A 21,304-nucleotide genomic window follows, 5' to 3' on the forward strand; every position below is an offset into this window, starting at 1 on the left:
GTATGGTTATAATATAATAAATAATTATTTAATATCATTATATATTAACGCCATTTTTAGTTACATTGGCACACCAATAAATTTAACCTAAAAATTAATAATATTAATAATTGAACCTAAATTTTAAAATCTAAAAGTAGAGATTAAATTTCTAAAATAAAATAAAATAAAAATATAATGATTAAAATTTAAATTTGTGAAAAGTTGACTGACTTATAACTTATTTTAACCAATATAATATTATTTGAAACCCAAGTAATATTTTGCCTACGTACCTCTAGTTTCAAAGGCAGATCAGCCAAATAAAGGTTGTTATTATTAGGTTATGACGTAGGTTCATGCCCTCATTACAAATTTAGAATTTTATCTATTTATTTTTAATTTTAGGAATTCAATCTTTCTACTTTTTATATTTCAAAATTTATGTAAAACTATTAGTATTGTTTTCTTTTCTATTAAATTTGTTGGTGTGATATTTTGTAATTAATAAAATTACTTACTTGGTAGTGATGAAACTGAAAAATTACATTGTCGTAACTCGTATCCGTCCCCAGAATAGGGTTTCGGAGCATTGCCGAGTAACCATAATCTAATTCATTCATTTCAAAACATTTCAAAAATCATAATATAATTCATCATTAACATGCAAAACATCCCTCATTCAAGCCTTCGAGGCCTAAAAATCACTTTAAAAATGTTTTGAGACTAAATCGGAAACATTTAAAAATTTTAGGAAAAAGTTAGAAAATTTCAACTGGAGAACTTAGCAGAGAATAAATCAAAAAAATAATTCAATGATAACCAAGAAGACAAACAATACATAGGAAAGAATCCACCTATACCTCATCTATCATTATGAATCTGAATTAAATGATTTATTCACTTGGTATCTTGATTCGTAAAAAACCCTAAAATTATGCTAATATCTCTTTCAAGAGTAAGAGCAACTAACTCTAGGTTGATTAATTGAAATTTCTTTCTAATTAAAACCCTTATTATCGCATTAATTCGATCTATGGATTCCCCTATTAGATTTGAGTCTAACACGGTAGATTTATGTCGTCCTATTTCTAGGATTGCATGCAACTTCACTTAATTATGCTAGATTTACTCTTAAATAGGGACTTTTCCTCCTCTGATTTAAACACATTAAACATAAATTAATATCTTAATAATATTAAAACAAGAAATAAACACACATAACTGATAACAAAATTCAAGTATTTATCGCATAAAACAAAAATCAAATAACAAAATTTATCATAGGTATCTAGAGAATTAGTTCATAATTGTAAATAAAAACATCTCTAAGACAGAATAACCACAAAAAATAAAGAAACTCATAAAAACTTCAAAGAAATTAAAAGGATGTCTTTAATCTTGATGGAAATCTATTTCAGAGTTGGCTTCAATGATGTTCTTCGAGTTATTTTCTTAAATACTCTCTGATCGCCTCCTCTTCTCTTCTTCTATTTGGTATTTATAGACTTTAGAATGCCAAAAAAGCCTTCAAGATTTGACGATAGAAAGGTTTGGTGGAATAGAAGTCTTGCCAGACTGGTTGGGAAATCTCTCTTCTCTAAGGCGTCTATATTTGAGTGGTTTTGGAAAGCTAAAGATTCCTCACCAACTTCAACTCCTCACTGCCCTTGAAGATTTGACTATGCAGGGGTTTCATGAAATATAAGCCTTGCCAGAATGGTTGGGAAATCTCTCTTCTCTAAGGCATCTATATTTGAGTGGTTTTCGGAAGCTAAAGAGTTTTACTCACCAACTTCAACTCCTTTCTACCCTTTAATATTTAACGATAGAAGAGTTTCAAGGAATAGAAGCCTTGCCAGAGTCATTCAGAAATCTCTCTTCTCTAAGGAGGCTGAGAATCCGTTCATGCAAGAAGCTCATGTACCTGCCTTCTGTAGATGTTATGAGAAGCCTCCCCAAATTAAAAAGAATTGACATTGCAAATTGTTCTCAATTAGAGACAAGATATGAGAGGGAGAGTGGCCCTGAATGGTCCAAGATTTCCCACATTCCACGTATATATATTAATGATCAGCGGTAAGTTCAATATCTTAAACCACAACACTCTGCATCTTTTGGCCTTTGATGAAAAATATATCATTTTCACTTTGAATCCTTCTTATAATTATCTATTCCATTTGTTCTTTTCATTCTAAGACGTTTTGGTGCCTTAATGGCATATATAATTTTAAGGAAAAACCTTCGAGTATAGTGAGTGGCCGTGAATGGGGAATCACATTTCACATATATGTATTAGTTTACGAATGTAAGTTCACAACTGCATCTTTCGGCTTTTGATATAGTATATACTAATTCTCTATTGATACTGTTTATAGTTATTCCCTTTGTTCTTCTCCTCCTAAGCTACTTGGTTCAGTCTCATATAAAACCTTCTTTTAAAATTATTTGGCTTTTGTGGCATAATGTTGCACGATTTAGTTTGGGCATGGATACTTTTGAGCCTATCAGTTCGAGCACCAAATTATGAATTGAATCTACGGACACAAAAGTAAGTTCTGTTTCTAATTTCCTTTCCATGAAAATTATGACATTTTTCCTTTCCATCTTATTGCTGCCCTCTCTTACGAACTTCACAAATCATATTGTATTGTAAGTTATCTATATTCATTTAAGGTAAGTGGTGTATGACCATTGATAAAATTTCCATGGATATTTTATAAGGAAATTTCTTTCTTTTCGAACTTTTATTCTTTTGTATTTGAGAATCATAGATCATGCAACCAATAAAGGCCAGCTTTGATTTGCAATTGTGATTGGAACTTTTGGGATTGACAACAAATTCACCATACTTTGGATTCTAAACAGAAGCTTCCTTGCAAGAACTGATGTTAAGTTGTGATCAATGAGGAAGTTTCTTGCAAGACTTCGAGTTCCTTCTCATTCAATTTATGGTACTTCATTCTATGGTTATCTTTGCAATTTACAAACTGACTTATGTTTTTATTTGATAAAGATTTTGTGGTTCCTAATTTAAGGACGGTGAGATTTTCTGTTTTAACCTTTTGTTAAAACAAGTACTGCTAACATTTCAAGAATTATCCAGTGTTCACCCATGAAATTTCTGAACTTGAGTCAGAGTGAATTTATCTTGTTTTCAACATTGAAGAGCTATAATATAAAAGACAGCTTTGGTTCAGCAATGCGACGTTGAACAACTCTTCGATCGGAGGTTCGTTCGATATATGTATCAGCTGATATTTGGACAATGGTTGGAATGTTTGAGGATTTCGATTGTGTACAGCTGGATTTTTCATCAGGATTTTGTAGCTTCAGGTTTTCTTGTTTCTCTTTGCTTGAAATTATTTGTTGATAGTTTTGTTAAAGTTTGTTGTGACTTTGTATTGTGATTTTGTAGCAAAACTTTTGAGTATAGTGAAACTTTTACGACGTGCCGTAATTTTTACTTCCATAAAAAAAAATTCTAGCAATAAACAATAATAAAATTTCGGGAGCAGAAAGCGCTAACAATAAATCAACCACACACCAGCGCGTGAAATGCTAATAGAATTCCCAGGGGCACAAGCAACCCGCACAATAATCATAATAAAAAATATACTCGACAAAACTCACCCTACAGTTTACAAAAACTTATATTCCATCGATACATCTTTAACCCAACTATTCAATAATTTATACAAATCAATCATCGAATTACTTAACACTTGTAATTAATAATGGCAATGCACTTACCTCAAGGTTGTCGTTGCATGTAGAAAGCACAAATTTCGTTAATAACATGAGATTTCAAGAGCATCAACTGATAATCAAAATTACTTAGCTTATGCCTTATTTTAAATCATCTATTTATCAGTCACCAATTCCATGTCTTTTAAATTTCATAGCAAATATACTCTTTTTCTTTTTCTATTAAAATAAATTCCCATAATTCTATTTCCGATATTGCCTAGCTTTTAGACAAATATGGTTCATTCTTTAGGCTTACATCAACATTATACCACCTACTATAATACTATCTATGTTGCAGGCCATTTTGCCCGGGCCCAGTAATAAACCCCCAGCCCAAAGCCCATCAAAACTAATACAAACCCAAAACAAATTAAACCCAAACTTTCAATACCCAACTAACTTAAACAGCCCAAATGGCCCAACCAAAAAAAAGGAAACAGAAAACCCTAGCAGAAAACAGAAGAACCCTAGGCGCCGCTCCTAGGGTCTTCTGACTTTTGGTCTTCTGCCCACCTGCTCTGCCAGCAACCACCGCCAACTGCCACCGTCACTTCCATCCACGTGCGTTGATCCCTGCAAACAAATCAAGGCAAGCGAGACAGGCATAGGCATAGACTAGGGATTTCATGTAAATCGGCTTTAAAAGCCGAAACTAAGAACATGTAAAGGGGCTTTTGTTTTTATTTTCGGTAAAAAAAACGATTCTAAAACCGATTGTATCAGATTTCAATAGATAAAAAGGAAAAGAAAAAGAGATTGAAGAAAATTTTTGGTATAAGCTTTATTTTTCTTTTGATTTTTCTTCCTTTCGAACTGTTTGTATCCTTCATTTTTATTTTTCTTTTACTTAAAAAAAAACTATATATAGCATATAAAAAAAATTACCTTTGGGATTTTCCGGCCACCGTACGACGGCGGCCGGTGGTGTCGACGGCGGTTTCCCTCGCTGGATTTTGGGCAGTGCTGGAGGGAGAGAGGATTTTTTTGAAGAGAAATCATTTTTTTTTCTTTGAAAGAGCAGAAAATGAAGTTTAAAAAAACTTTGAATTTATAAGCACTTAAAACGGCGCCGTTTTGCGCCATAGCCCCAGGCGTTAAAACGTCGCCGTTTTGCCCCCAGATCCGCGCGTCGACCCGATCCGACCCGGAGGGTCCGCGTGTTTTCGCTGGAGGGGATATTTTCGCGCGAGGTCCCTCCTCCTTCGCGCCCTGGTGCAATTTAGTCCTGTTTTGTTTTTTTAATTCGGTCGCATAATTTCTCATATGTTTCATTTCAGCCCGTGTCAAAACGCTGCGTATAGGGCTTGGGATATTTTCCAAATCGATCCCCTGGGCTTCGCGTGCGTTATAAATCGGTCCCTTTTGTATTTTCCATGTTTAAATTCACCCAGTGTTTTTTATTTTTACTTCGATTTAGTCCTTTTTAGCATTATTATTATTATTATTATTATTATTATTATTATTATTTTTCTTCTTCATTATTATTATTATTATTATTATTATTATTATACTAGTTCATAAATTTGTTTATTGTTTTCATATATTATTTTATTTCATTATGTGCCATTGTTTAAACTCTTTTATTATATATTATATTCTATAATATATTAATCTATGTTTTATATTACTTCAATATTGTCTATGTATCTTCTATTTTATAAATACGTTCTTCTAACAAAAGGTTTTCTCATATATACTTCTATGTTTTAAATCACAAATATTTTATACAATATTACTTTATGTCTATATCCATATAAATTGTAATAAGCTTTTATTCCACATACACGTCCCTTATATATATATATATATATATCTACATACGTATACATGTAAATATTTATATTTTATATCTTATAATTTATGTATATATTTTAATAATTTTATGTACATACATATATATTTCCTTAGATGTACATGCACATATCCATTTTTGTAATTTTCATCTATTTTCCTTTATTGTTTTCATGTTCATTTATGTATTTATTTATATGTCCATTTTTATGTTTTAGTTTATTTATTTATTTATTTGCTATGATATATGCATGATTGATTTATTTTATTATTCGTTTTTGTAATATTTGTTCACATTATCATATCTATTATCCCACTATGCCTATTAACACTATACTTCAAAAAGGAAAATTTTTCAAAATAAGGTAATGTTTTGTCGTTTGGAAATTCGAGAAAACATGCCCTAAGGTGCTGGGTGTCGATTTTTCTCGTTCAACCAAATGGCTTAATATCCTTTTAAAAATTTCAAAACAAGGCAATGTTTTGCGTTTGGGAATTCGAGGAACGTGCCCTAAGGTGTTGGGTTTCGATTTCTCGTTTAACCAAATTGCCAAATATCCTATTGAATTTAAATCCATATCGTACGAGTTTTTTTTAAGGATCGTATTTTAAATTTCTTTAAAGTTTTCAATCTTCGACACTAAGACATTAAGTAATCAACTAGGTACCAATTTTGGGCGTATCGAGGGTGCTAATCCTTCCTCGTGCGTAACCGACTCCCGAACCCGTTTTTTCTGAATTTCGTGGACCAAACTTGTTGTTTTAATAAAATCAAACCTTTTATTAAAAACAACCACTTTTCGGATGATCCAATCACACCTTATCAAAAAATATTGGTGGCGACTCCCGTTTTCGTTTTCATTTTTCAAAACCCAAGTCGACCCCGTTTTCCATCCAAAAAATGGTGTCAACAGCTTGGCGACTCCACTGGGGACTTTTTCAAAATAAGTGAGTCGAGCCACGAGTTGATTACTTTTTGTCTTTTTGTCGAAAGTTGAAAATTTGATTTAAATATACGATCCTCTCATTGCATTTCATTTGTTTTGAGTTATAGTTTTCATCATGTTTTGTATTTTAAATTTTTATTTCTGCATTGCATTGCATGACCGTTGGTAACACCTTTTAAGTGGGAGTGAGAAACTATTCCTTCGTGAGGTTTTCACCTCCGTGCAGGATAGTGGATCGCTTTCGGGATACATCCGTACCTATGTCTTCGTGAGATTTTCATCTCCGTGCAGCCATAGGGAAATGTATTCCCCTGAACCGAACTCGGTCCATTATAAGCCTATAATGGGTGAAGATCGAGGAATCTGCTAGTTCGGGTACCTTATCTTTAGAACCAACCCTCATATAGTGGACTTAGGAACTTAACCTAGGTAGAGCCACTCCAAATCCCTAGTATTTACCTGATTAGGTACTTATTGTTTTTCGTGCTTGCTTATGTTTTGTTCTAACCCCTCTTGTTGTGTTTTGGTTATGATTGCATTACATTGCATTTGCATCTTAGGAAAGAGATATTGATTCAAGTTCGATTACTAAATTAGAAAGCTTGTCATGGAATACGGATTCCTTGATAAAGTGGAAAACAATACGACTTTCCGAATATATTCTGAGAAACACAAGAATGGCAATGGAAGAGTTCGTGACCTGCTTTGTGGCTCGAGGATTCAAGGTAATTGTCTAAGAGCCTTCAACATTCCAACCCTTAAAGAGGCAGACGAGCCTTATGAGGATGGGTAGGTGATGGATTGCAACCAAGATCAAGAGAAGGAGCTAGCAATGGCATCTATTGGCGAGATTACCTCAAGCATGCAGATGAAGAAAATGATAGATGTTGTTTCTTGGAATATAAGGGTGAGGCCGTACATGTATCCATTTTATGTAAAGGAATTTACCTTCTAGAAAAGTTTCCTAAATGTAATTGAATCAGAATCAACGTCTCTTTAGGCATTCATTTCATGCATCTGTTACATTGCATTACATGCATTAAAATCCATTGAAAGAGTCTAAACGAGTAAATTTATTTCAGCTAACCTGGAAAGCCAACCAACCAAACACCCTTACGATATCCAAGCAAAGACTAAAGGAATGGACCAAAGGTTGGAGAGATTAGAGCGAATGCAGATACAGATGCTAGAGCAATTGGCCAAATTTCAACAAGATGTGAAGGATCAGATGCTAGGAGTCCAGAGAAATCTGATGAGCCAGTTAACACAGTTGTTGGATATGAGGTTGGAGAAAGGAAAAAACCCCGTGGTCCACTTTGGGAATGATAATGAAGGTCCTGCATATCTTCCAAACTTTACTCCAACCGACATCCAAGCACAACCAAACACATATCCACAAAGGGTAACTGTCAACATCCAAACCAATACCTCGACACCGGTGAATTTCGCGACAGGTTCAGGTTCCAATCTGAGGGGCAATCTAACTAATTCTATTGTCCTTGATGATCTAGCGGGAACAAAACAGGCAAGGGTAGAGTTCTCAAAACAATTCGAAGATCATTACAAACAGAAAGGGCAAGAATGGAACTCCCAAAACAATACTTCAAAGGTCTCGAGGAAGAGGAAAAATGAGGTGAGCAATGCGGGTAGGCATAATGAGGGTTATTCAAAGCCGATTACCGCACTAAGTAAAGCATTAAGAAGTCTCAATTTACACCAATCCCAATGTCGTACCAGGAGCTGTATCAGAGTTTATTTGACGCACATGTTGTCTCCCCTTTCTACTTGAAGCCTTTACAGCCTCCGTATCCCAAATGGTATGACACGAACGCACAATGCGACTACCATGCGGGAATTACGGGGCATTCTATAGAAAACTGCACGGCCTTTAAAAAGCTAGTCGAAAGGTTTATCAATATGGGCATCGTCAAATTTGAGGATTCACTCAGTACAGAAAACCTGCTACTCAATCATATGGACAATGAAAGGAATGCGATGAATGAAGAGATGTTGGGAAACGTTCACATCAGTGCCGAATACGAAGAAGCAACCGGAGAAGAGATCTTATTAGATGTTCTCCCTTATAAACTTGGGAGAGTTCTAAAGGAACCCCTGTAGTATTTAGAGCTTACTCAGAGTAATATTTAAAACACACTTGTTGCTTTTAGCCTAGAGGCAACAAGAAGTCTTTTGTGAAATAGGCTCATGTCTGAACGTCATTATTTTAATGGAATGCATCTTTGCGATCTTTTGAACCAATATTCTTTCATTTCTTGAATGATTATTGTAACACCCCTTAACCGTATCCAACACCGGAATAGGGTACGAGGCCTTACCAAAACACATACACTTGTAAACGTATTTAACCGAGTTATAAAATTTCATCAAAATTAAAACTTTCAAAATAATTAACATGTTTCTATAACTTTTCACAATATATCCTCAAAATATTATAATCATAATAATTAGGGCCTGCGAGACCCGATACATACTCATGCAATTTAATGCTTCATTTCCATTTCATTCAATTCGCAATTTCTCATGCTCATAATTTAAATCATATCACTAGCAATTTCCATTTAATTCACGTACAATTCAATGACATCAAATTCAAAACTAATACGTATTTACCATTTAACTCAATGTTTATTGATTATACCATTCAATAACACATTTATGAAATTCTCAATTTAGCAATGAAAATATCACTTTAGTTTGAATAACAACATCGTCTCCGATATAAATACACTACCACTTATCCATTTACTTTAATTCTTTCGGGCCCATTTGTCACTTACCATCCTTAATCAAATTAGGGAACAGTCACGGAAAATTGAGTACTTCACTTTCACTTTGCCATAGTATAACTATGGTCTTACGTATGATCACTTATCACTTGTCCCTGATCAGATAAGTGTAGCCACCTATCACTTTGTTTCTTGATCAGATAAGTGTAGCCACTTATCACTTTGTCTCTTGATCAGATAAGTGTAGCCACTTATCACTTTGTTTCTTGATCAGATAAGTGTAGCCACTTATCACTTTGTCACTTGATCAGATAAGTATAGCCGAAGCTATCACTTATCACTTTGTCACTTGATCAGATAAGTATAGCCGAAGCTATTACTTATCACTTTCCACTTGTCACTTGATCGGATAAGTGTAGCTAAAGCTACCACTTATCACTTTGTCACTTGATCGAAGTACTCAAATCCGCGCGTTCGCTCAATTTGATCATTTATTCATATATCGGGCTTACCAACATGTGTTAATTCATAAACCATTCATGGTATTATTTCATGCCAAATCATATCTGAATATACCATACACACATACTATGAAACTTTATTTTCACACATGAGCTTAAACCATGACCAATAATGCACAAAAATAAGCATCATTCATATTTCATCGTTTATGAGTTATAATCAAACATATGACCATTTATACACGAATCATTCATATATTTCCCAATTTTCCTCCTCCTCCTCTCCATTCAACATCCTTAATGTGTATAACACACTTAAACAACATTAACCATAATTTCAATATTCACTAACATGTATATTCAAAGCTGTTTATCCGAGTCAGAGTCACTAAATTATTTTTATCCGAGCTACAGAGCTCCAAATTAAGATCCGTTAATTTTCCTGAAATTAGACTCACATATCTTCATACCATAAAATTTTCATAATTTTGGTTCAGCCAAATAGTACAGTTTATTCTTTAAAGTTTCCCTGTTTCGCTGTCTGACAGTTCCGACCACTCTTCACTAAAATTAATTATCTCATTGTACAGAATTCGGATGATGTTTTAGCTTGTTTCTTCTAAAATAGACTCATTAAGGATTCTAACCATATAAACTATAACTCATAATCATTTTTTTTACAATTTTTTAATGATTTTCCAAAGTCAGAACAGGGGAACCCGAATTCATTCTGACCTTGTCTCACAAAATCTATTATATCTCATGATTTACAATTCCATTGCTCACATCATTTCTTTTATAAGAAACTAGACTCAATAAGCTTTATTTTCATATTTTATTCATCCTCTAATTCAATCTCTACAATTTTTGGTGATTTTTCAAAGTTACACTACTGCTACTGTCCAAAACTGCTTTAGTGCAAAATGTTGATTTCCATTTTGCCCCAAATTTCACAGTTTATACAATTCGGTCCTTTCTCAATTAACCCCTCAATTAATCTAATTTTCTCAATTAGTACTTTACTAGACATTATAAGTTGTTACACAACTATTGAAATTCAGAATTTCCACATATAACTCTATCTTCAAACTCTTTTACTATTAGGTCCCAAACATTCACTTTCTATTCAATTCTTTCAATAAAATCAGCATATGAACAATTTAAAGCTCTAATTTCATGCTAAATCATCATATACTTCCAGCACATATTCATATCAACTTTCAACTTCTTTCATAAAATCAAAACTAATGAATTTAACAAGTGGGCCTAGTTGTAAAAGTCATAAAAATACAAAATTTCAAGAAATAGTCAAGAATTGAACTTGCTTGTAATAAAAATATGAAGAACCAGCTTGAAGAAGCCCTTCCATGGTGTTTTAGCTGATGAGAATTCAGAAAAATGAAGAGAAATCTAGATAATTCCACTTGGGTCCTAACTTTATTAAGCAAATTTTGCAATTTTCCAATTTTGCCCTTAATTCTCCTTACTTTCTTGCTGATTTCATGCCTCTGTTGTCCAGCCCAAATAGACCTTGGGTCTATTTGTCTTTTAAGCCCTCTTCCTTTTATCATTTAAGCTATTTAATCATTTCCCAAAATTTTGCATTTGTTACAATTTAGTCCTTTTGTTCAATTAATTATCGAACTTTAAAATTTCTTAACGAAACTTTAATACTAACTTTTAACACTCCATAAATATTTATAAAAATATTTATGGCTCAGTTTAAAATCCCCGAGGTCTTGATACCTCATTTCGATTCTAATTATTTTAATATTTATTTCTAGTGCACTATTCACTATTTCAAAAATTTTCCTAACTTCATATTTAACTTATACTTACTAAATTAATAATATTTTCTACCCATTTGTCGAATTTAGTGATCTCGAATCACCGTTCCGATACCTCTGAAAATTCAAGCCATTACATTTTTTTTTTCGTCGGATTTGTGGTCCCGAAACCACTGTTCCGACTAAGCCTAAAATCGGGCTATTACAATTATTCTTTTATTCTTTCATCCAAATCATTTTTTTCATTCATAATCATACTGTGCAGATAATTATTCTTAAATTCATACATTCTTTGTATATTCTTTTGTACCGACAGTAGGGCCCTGGATATCAACGACATGAATGACACTGCTACAGACTTAGAATATCCTTTTAAGTGAGACATGTGTTTAGAGGGATCTCACGCCTTTGAAGATGACATAGATTGTAGCCTATCTCTGGACTTGTTGAGGATGGTAGAACAAGAGGATAAACAGATCCTACCTCTCAATGAATCATTAGAAATTGTGAGCTTGGTGAAGACTAGAATTGACTTGACCACAGAAACGAAGCAAGACCTTGTTGAGTTACCTCTAGAGCTCAAAGATGTCTTTGTATGATCATACCAGGGTATGCCCCGATTATTATAATAAAACCTGCACAACAGCACGATATCAGAAATTTACAGTGCGAACGATGCAATTCTTTGCCGGGGCAATGCCTCTCTCGTTAAGTCATCATAGCTTTGCCCATTTGAAGTCGAGTTTCCATCCCTTCAAGATGTTGTTTAAAGAGGAAGATCCAAATTTTTCTGTCGTAGTTGCGTCCTAAAAAGGGCTCTATGAAAGAAATCTGGTACCAAAGAAGGTTTCTCACATACAAGATGAAAGTGGAATATCTTATGTGGAAGACTTTAGAATAACATTGATTCTGGTCGAAAAACATGACCAAAACTTGCCTAATCTCATGAGTTCAAAAAAAAATCAAAAAAATAAAAAAATCAAAGTCAAAAAGAGAAAAAAGAAAAAGAAAAAAGAAAAAGAAAAATAAAAAGAAAAAGAAGAGGTCAAGGCGAAAACCCGCAAAGGGCGCTTTGACCAAAGGTGGATCTGAGTTGAAAACCCAAAAAAGGGCGACTCAAATTTTGAGCAAGATGGGGCATGGACATCACCATTATCGAAGAATTCTAATGGGCATTGTTTCATTTTGAGAGGCTACTGCATGCATCAATGTCATCATATGCCAATATAGAATTCCAGAGAGGATGGTATTGGAAAATGTATTGAACTGGAATGACAACACGATAGTTGAGGGCTGTAATCGGTTCAAAATCAGACATCACAGTTTGTCACTGTATTGTAAGACAATGAAGTTCAAAAAAGAAAAAGATGAAGAATGAAAATGGAAAATGAAAAATGAAAAAAGAAAAGAGTAAAAATGGAGAGGCTAAGGGAAAACTCGCAAAGGGCGCCTTAGGCCAAAGGGGATCTGAGCTGAAAACCCGAAAAAGGCGGCTCAAATACTGATCGAAATGGGGCTTGAAGTGATATAAGCTGCTCAAGTTTTGATCATATTGGGGCATGTGTTGATCTTGCTATGCCTGAATCAACAGGAAAGGATAGACGACATCTTGGGGGCATCGACAGAGCACTGTAGATCTCTTAAACGCATGTCCAGCTCAAAATGGTCTTCAGAAAGCTTGTACAAAGAAGTTCAAGCTGCGATATCTGGGGCACCCAATTCTCATATTTTTTGTTGTTCTTGGAATACTTTTTTCTTTTCCAAGATATACATTCCCAATTAATTTCTTTGTCATCCTTCTTTACTATTTTGATAATTTGTTCTTTCGAGCTATGCTCAGAACCAACTTTATTCTTATCCATTGTTATGACCCTTTTCTGCAAACATGTTGCATTGGAATAATGGTTAATGGGCTAATAAAACTTTCACAAAGGAAGTTTTGTATATTACTCGGAAAAGTTTCTAAATAATATAGGAACCTGAAACAGGACTATCGTTGAGCACACCAAATTTAAAGGTTGGAGATTTGAGAAGGAATAGTCTAAATTTGGACTTTCTCTTTGGATTTCATTGTCAAATGCATTGATTGAACAAAATGATAAGATGACGGGTTAATGACAAAGCTTAAATGAACAAGCAAGCAATGATCATTAGGTAATAGTAAGAGCTTACCTCGGAGAAGAGATCATTTATTTGCACATGAGTATGACACCTTGGGAATGGTGTGAAGAACTAGAATGATTTGCGTCCTGTATCCTTGAATTGTGATAGGAGAATATTGAGGAAAAGCCACATATTTCTACTATTGGGTTGCAGTGGGAGAATGATGGTACAAATTTTGTGTCCTAGTGGATTTCACAGTGGGGGCAATCTGACTGAAGTGATGCTTTGGAGAAGTCGGTCAAGTGAGAAGACGTTGTAGCACGTCAGTCACAAAGCCTTAATAAACTCCGAGTAATGACAACCTCGGCGGGATCATTCTCGGAAAAATAAAATTTTGCATTCATGCAAACACTATTCACACATGTCTAGTTAGGAGCATTTGATTCATTTTGATCATTCCATCCTAATCTTTAGGCATAATTAGGTTCATTATACAGGTCATGTTTCCCGGAGAATGATCGGTGAAGATCGAAAATAAAGCCTTGCCTTCATTAGTTGCGGTGGAGTGGTTAAAGATATCGATCTTGCCTTCCTGCGTTAACAATGAAGCGATCGAAAACAAAGCCTTGCCTTCATTGGTTGCGTGGAGTTTGGTTAAAGCGATCTTGCCTTCTGCGTTAACAATGACGCGATCGAAAACAAAGCATTGCCTTCATTAGTTGCAGTGGAGCTGGTTAAAGAAGTAGATCTTGCCTTCCTGCGTTAACAGCGAAGCAGATCGAAAATAAAGCCTTGCCTTCATTAGTTGCAGTGGAGCTGGTTAAAGATAGCAGATCTTGCCTTTCTGCGTTAACAGTGAAGCAGATCGAAAACAAACCTTGCCTCTCTCGGTTGTGATGGAGCTGGTTAAAGACAAAAGAGCTTGCCTTCCTGCATTGACAGCGAAGCAGGTCGAAGACACAAACCTTGCCTCTCTCGGTTGTGATGGAGCTGGTCGAGGACAAAAGATCTTGCCTTCTTGTATTGACAGCGAAGCAGGTCGAAGACACAAACCTTGCCTCTCTCGGTTGTGATGGAGCTGGTTGAAGACAAAAGATCTTACCTTCCTGCATTGACGGTGAAGCAGGTCAAAGGCACAAACCTTGCCTCTCTCGGTTGTGATGGAGCTGGTTGAAGACAAAAGATCTTGCCTTCCTACATTGACGGCGAAGCAGGTCAAAGACACGAACCTTGCCTCTCTCGGTTGTGATGGAGCTGGTTGAAGACAAAATATCTTGCCTTCCTACATTGACGGCGAAGCAGGTCAAAGACACGAACCTTGCCTCTCTTGGTTGTGATGGAGCTGGTTGAAGACAAAAGATCTTGCCTTCCTACATTGACGGCGAAGCAGGTCAAAGACACGAACCTTGCCTCTCTCGGTTGTGATGGAGCTGGTTGAAGACAAAAGATCTTTCCTTCCTGCATTGACAGCGAAGCAGGTCGAAAACACAAACCTTGCCTCCCTCAGTTGTGATGGAGCTGGTTGAAGACAACAGATCTTGCCTTCTTGCATTGACAGCGAAGCAGGTCGAAGACGAACCTTACCTCTCTCGGTTGTAGTGGAGCTAGTTGAAGAATTTCAGATCTTATCTCCCTGAGATTACAGCGGAGCAGATTGAAGTTAGTAATCCTATCTCCCTGAGATTACAGTGGAGTGGATTAAAATGAAGGATCTTATCTCTCTGAAGTTACAGCAGAGTAGATCGCGTCAGGTCTTATCTCCCTGAGGTTACAGTAGAGTAGACCGAAGACTTTCAGATCTTATCTCCCTGAGGTTACGGCGGAGCAGATCGAAGACAGGATCTTATCTCTCTGAAGTTACAGTAGAGTAGATCGCATCAGGTCTTATCTCCCTGAGGTTACAGTAGAGTAGACCGAAGACTTTCAGATCTTATCTCCCTGAGGTTACAGCGGAGTAGATCGAAGACAGGATCTTATCTCTCTCTCTCTGAAGTTACAGTAGAGTAGATCGCATCAGGTCTTATCTCCCTGAGGTTACAGTAGAGTAGACCGAAGACTTTCAGATCTTATCTCCCTGAGGTTACAGCGGAGCAGATCGAAGACATAATCCTATCTCCCTGAAGTTACAGTGGAGCGGATTAAAATAAAGGATCTTATCTCTCTGAAGTTACAGTAGAGCAGGTCACACCAGGTCTTATCTCCCTGAGGTTACAGTCGATTTTTCTCGTTCAACCAAATGGCTTAATATCCTTTTAAAAATTTCAAAATAAGGCAATGTTTTGCGTTTGGGAATTCGAGGAAAGTGCCCTAAGGTGCTGGGTTTCGATTTCTCGTTTAACCAAATTGCCAAATATCCTATTGAATTTAAATCTATGCCGTACGAGTTTTTTTTAAGGATCGTAATTTAAATTTCTTTAAAGTTTTCAATCTTCGACACTAAGACATTAAGTAATCAACTAGGTACCAATTTTGGGCGTATCGAGGGTGCTAATCCTTCCTCATGCGTAACTGACTCTCGAACCCGTTTTTTCTGAATTTCGTGGACCAAACTTGTTGTTTTAATAAAATCAAACCTTTTATTAAAAACAACCACTTTTCGGGTGATCCAATCACACCTTATCAAAAAAGATTGGTGGCGACTCCCGTTTTCGTTTTCATTTTTCAAAACCCAAGTCGACCCCGTTTTCCATCCAAAAAATGGTGTCAACAATCTATATTCCTACTAAATTCATGGACTACACACCTTAGCTAGGCTATCCAAATTTCTAAATTCTCGACAAGGTTTTTAATCAACCATTTTGATCTTGCCTTTGCTTGGAATGTCACCGTTTTCCTTTACTTGAAAATTAAACCAATAGCAAAACCCAAGCTAATAATTACTATGATGACGGAAGAGAATATCATTAAATAGGAATATAGAAGATTTCACTTAGATCGAAAGTGTAGTGGTGATCAGGGAAGAGAATATATACCTTGGTAAATGTTGGAAGTTATGGTTTGGATGTTCTAATGGGTGTACCGACATGTGTTGGAAATGTGTCAACTGATAAAGTGAATGGGGTTTTGATGTTAATAAAACAATTAAAAATTTGACTAAGGCAAGTGTATTTTTCTAAATTATTCTAATATCTTTTTTAAGACTAAGAGTAACTGACTTTAAGTTGATTAATTGAAATTTCTTTCTAATTAAAACTCATATTATCGTATTAACTCAATTTATAAATTCTCATATTAGATTTGACTCTAATCCGATAGGTTTATATCGAGCATTGCATGCAATTCCACTCAATTACGTTAGATCTACTCTTAAACATAGTCTATTCCTCCTCTAATTTAAGCACATCAAGCATGAATCAATAGTCTAGAAATATTAAATCAAGAATTAAGCACATATATAATTGAGAAAAATATCTAAGTATTTATTGCGTAGAATAGAAATCAAACAACAGAATTCATCATAGGGTTCATCTCCCTAGGTATTTAGAAAATTAGTTCATAATAGCAAAAAAAAAATTCCAAAATCAGTATAATCACGAGAAACAAAGAAACTCATAATAAACTTCAAAGAAATCAAAATGATATCTTCAATCTTAATGAAAATCTACTTCAGAGTCGGCTTCAATAATATTTTTCAAGTTGTTTTCTTCAATATTCTCTGACAGCTCTCTCCTATCTTCTTATTTTTGTCATATGTAATTCTTAGAAGGTCAAAAAAAACCCTAAAAAACATGTTTTCCCGCAGGTTTGTAGTGCAATTCGCGATTTCCACATGGTCTGGCACATGATATTGTGGTAGCTAGTGTGGCTCACACGGCCGTGTGTCTAGCCCGTGTGGAAATGTCCAACCCATGTGGCTCCTTAAACTTGTTCTAATTTTCCGATTTTTGCTTATTTTTCACTCATCTTTCTTTCAAATGCTCTCTTAAATATAGAAATATGAATTTAAAGAATTAGGAGCATAAAACTTACCATTTTAAATCGAATAATCATTCAAAAATGCATCAAGAATAAAGTTAAAACATGTTACTTTTGGCGATTTTCAGATCTAAAATGATTTAATTGCTGAAGATTTATCAATAGAGGATGTGGCTCGCCTGTCCAAAGAAGGGCAGGGTGGTTGAATCGAGCCAAAATGAAGATGGAAATATGGGACAAATTGATGGTCCAATAGTGTACGAGGACAGGTTGGATAAGAATGATCAAGGAAGGATGGTTAGTGCAGAGGCAGTGCCTAATTCCATTGATGAAGAGTTGGGGCAGGATTTGCAGAACCAGCAAATTGAATCTCCTGGATGCAATCATAAGGTGAGGGCAATAAATGCTATAGAAGATCTTTTTCTTTCTTCTTTTGAGAAGAAACAAAAAAACAATGCTGAAAAGAAGAAATGGAAAATAAAGGAAAGGTGGGGTGGTTGATATCCCCGAATCTATTAGAGTTGTTAATGCATCTCTTTCAGATTCGAAATTCTTGGACGGAAAACTGATGGTTTTGAAAGAAGCGAAAACGGAATGGGAGATTGGTAAAATGGTGGGTCTTCGAGTTTGGGGCGATGAGGGTGAGGAGATCAAAGATTTGGCAGCAATAGAAATGAGAAGATTATAGGAGTAGGATGGTGGTGGCTACTTGGAGGGTGGTATAAACTATAGTGTTTGTTTTAACATGTTGGTTTTAATAGGATGTGTTGATTATCTTCGTTATGTCGATTTGAAGAATCTCGAGACCCTTACTCGTTGAGTGGAAACGTTAGCCTTAGTGAAGAATCGGAGGACAGCTATGGTGTGTGGATGTCAGACCTAAAGCAGGAACTTGTTAAGACATCTTGTTTCCGGGGCCATGATTGCTTCTGCAATTTTTTGAGGAATATTTGCTTTATATTTGTCTCTGTTATATGTACGCCTTTAAAGTGCAAAGTTAGAAATTTTTTTGAGTAATTTTACCATTTTAATAGTTTATATATTTATAAATTTAAAAAAATTAAATTAAAATTTTATTATTTTTAAAGATATCAAAATAAAATTTTATCATTAATAATTTAAATTTTATAAATTATAGAAAAAACTTAAATAAAAAAATTATTTTAGATGGACCAGTACCCTACCAGCCCCACTTCACCACTGATGCTTTGTGCCTGGTCTGCTTTGGCAATATCATAAGTGTCTTGGGTGATGTTTTGGTACTTTGTTGATTATGGTGGGTGTCTAACATACTTCCATTTTTGTAATTTTCTTTTATTATTAATAAATTTCTGGCTTAGAAAAAATAATCTAATTAGAAAAAATTATTACTACCAAAAACATCAAGCTTTCGTATGCTATTTATGAATGCTCTTTGATAAATAGGGTAAACTACTACTATACATTATAGTTTCGAATATTAAAATGAGATATTGAATTCATTAAAGTCAAAACGTGTAATGCATTGTTTCTAACTTGTTTAATTAGAGCACTAAATATTATATCTCATACTTGATCTGATTGTCGGATCCGAATGTGTAATGTCACATTACATTGTAGAAACAACTCGATTTATTTGATTACATAACCATAAAATTATAATTATAATTATCATTCAAACCAATTTAATCAATCAATCAATCATATTTACAATTATACATTCATAATGTCTAAGTTTCAAATTCATCATTTTACGAAGTTATGAAAGATTGAATTTAGAGTTAAGACTTGAATCCAAATTCAACTATCAAGTTTCAATGTTGCATCTTGAGAAAGGGAACTTCTTGTCTCAAGACTGTCTCGAGATTGACCTTGTTTTTATTTTATGTATTTTTTATTTGAAATTAATCTATCTCGAGATATTTGATATTGTGTCTTGAGACATGGTTAGAATTGATAATGGGTTGGGCCAGACTAATCCTGGGCCGAAAAGGTGGACCTAAATTTTTGTCAAAACTTAACGCGGATAAAAATGCTAAAACTCGAGTCCGGCTAGATTGTATTAAAATTTTTATATAAAAATAAATTTTAAAAATATAATACATCAAATACATTAAAAATCAAAATAAATATTTCCCAACAAATAGAAAAAAATAAAAAAATTTTATAAGAAAATATTTTTTTATCCAAAGTCCTCGTCACTTTCTCTCTCTACTTTATAAGTGTTCATAGATGACCATCTACACTAAGCTTAATAAAACCTTGTTCCTACACAATCCATTTCATTTCCAACTTGTTTTTCCATAATTCAAGCTTGAAAACTACTAAAACATTCATGGATCATGTGATTATAAATTGGGCCGGATTCAAAATTTTAACCCTATTTTTTGGGTTGGACTAAAAAATGAGCTTGAAATTTTATTTCAACTCGGCTCGAATAAAAATATTAAAATTTGAGCCTGACTTATCTGTCTTAAATTTTTTTATATTAATTGTTATATAAAATAAATTTAAAAAACATAATACGTCAAATATATTAAAAACATTAAAATAAATGTTTCCTAGCAAATGAAAAAAATTATACTTCAATAACAAACATATGTACAACTTAATAAGTAAATGCCCTAAAATAGTAGAAAAACTAAAAATAAAACAAGAGTTATATAATATCTAAAAAATAACAACAAAATAGTAGCAATATAATAACAAAATGACAGCAAAACAATAACAAAAAAGAGTAAAAAACAGTAACATTTTTTTTTTGTAAATATGGGCCGGATCCAGGCCGAAAAAGCTTACCCAAAACATAACTTATTTAAAAAATGAGCCTTATTTTTTGTCTAAACCCATTTTCTGAATTTATATTTTTGTCCAAATCCTTTCACTTTTTGAACGGGCCTTTAAAACTCGATTCAACCCATAATCAATGGTATGAAAAGCCTTCTTTCTCTAAATTTTTCTAAGCATTCAATAATGGTGAACGAAGGAGTTCTGTTCATCTGGCGTCACAAACTAATAATGTAGCAAAAATTAAAAAGAATGAGGCTCCTAACCTTGCAGATGGTGCACGACACATGCATTTCTCCTTTCTTTTCTTTCTAGTTTCGGCGCTGCAGGAGAAGAAACTTCATTCATCTTTCGTCTACTTTACCTAATATTTTTCTAATAGATTAAAATTAATTAATAAATCTAATGATTGAGATCTTACCATGAAAACATTAGTGGAATTTGATGGATGAGATTAGGTCCACCCACTAACCATGTTTTCATTAGGGCTTAGGCTTTGCTTAATAATTCATCTAATTTCTCTAGTTTAATCAATTTGTACTATATTTATAATCACTTAATAATTCAATCTTATAATTTTATATTTACCTTCTAACTGCTTCATTAAAATTTCTATACTAATTTGATCTAAAAATTTCGGACGTGAATAAAAACAACATATTATGATTTAAATAAATAATAATATTTTAAAATATATTTTTGTGGGAAATCAAATCAAACTAAAACACATCCATTTCGTCGACAGGTCTAATCCCTTTAAACACGTTGGTCTACTGCCATTGCAAAAGAAACGAGTTGTTCATTTGGAAAAAAAGAGAAAGGAGGACTGTTCTAACAAGACATTTTGCCTACTTTAAAGTTGCATTGTTAGAAAGCAAACATTAAACTGCAATGATATGACAGATCTATTTTTTGTTAAATTAGCATCTAAATTATACGACTATAAGTCCATTATGATCGCCTACAAATAAATGCGTAACGAATATATTTATATTTAAAATAAGTAATTTTGTGTCAATATGTTAAATTAAAAATAAATTAATTATTTTATTAAAATT

The 21,304-nt window shown here is 34.0% G+C and overlaps 1 long non-coding RNA gene across 1 annotated transcript; it reads right to left on the reverse strand.

Annotated features, from left to right (window-relative positions):
* Positions 1-3,869: 3,869 nt before the first annotated feature.
* LOC128039267 (uncharacterized) lies at positions 3,870-4,755 on the reverse strand. The gene is made up of 2 exons (XR_008193784.1): positions 4,615-4,755; positions 3,870-4,302 (listed from the first exon to the last, which is right to left on the reverse strand). It is a non-coding gene; the product is annotated as an uncharacterized LOC128039267 (long non-coding RNA).
* Positions 4,756-21,304: the final 16,549 nt, after the last annotated feature.

This window comes from Gossypium raimondii, chromosome 2 (assembly GCF_025698545.1).
Source record: "Gossypium raimondii isolate GPD5lz chromosome 2, ASM2569854v1, whole genome shotgun sequence".
In the NCBI taxonomy this organism is placed as follows: Eukaryota; Viridiplantae; Streptophyta; class Magnoliopsida; order Malvales; family Malvaceae; genus Gossypium; species Gossypium raimondii.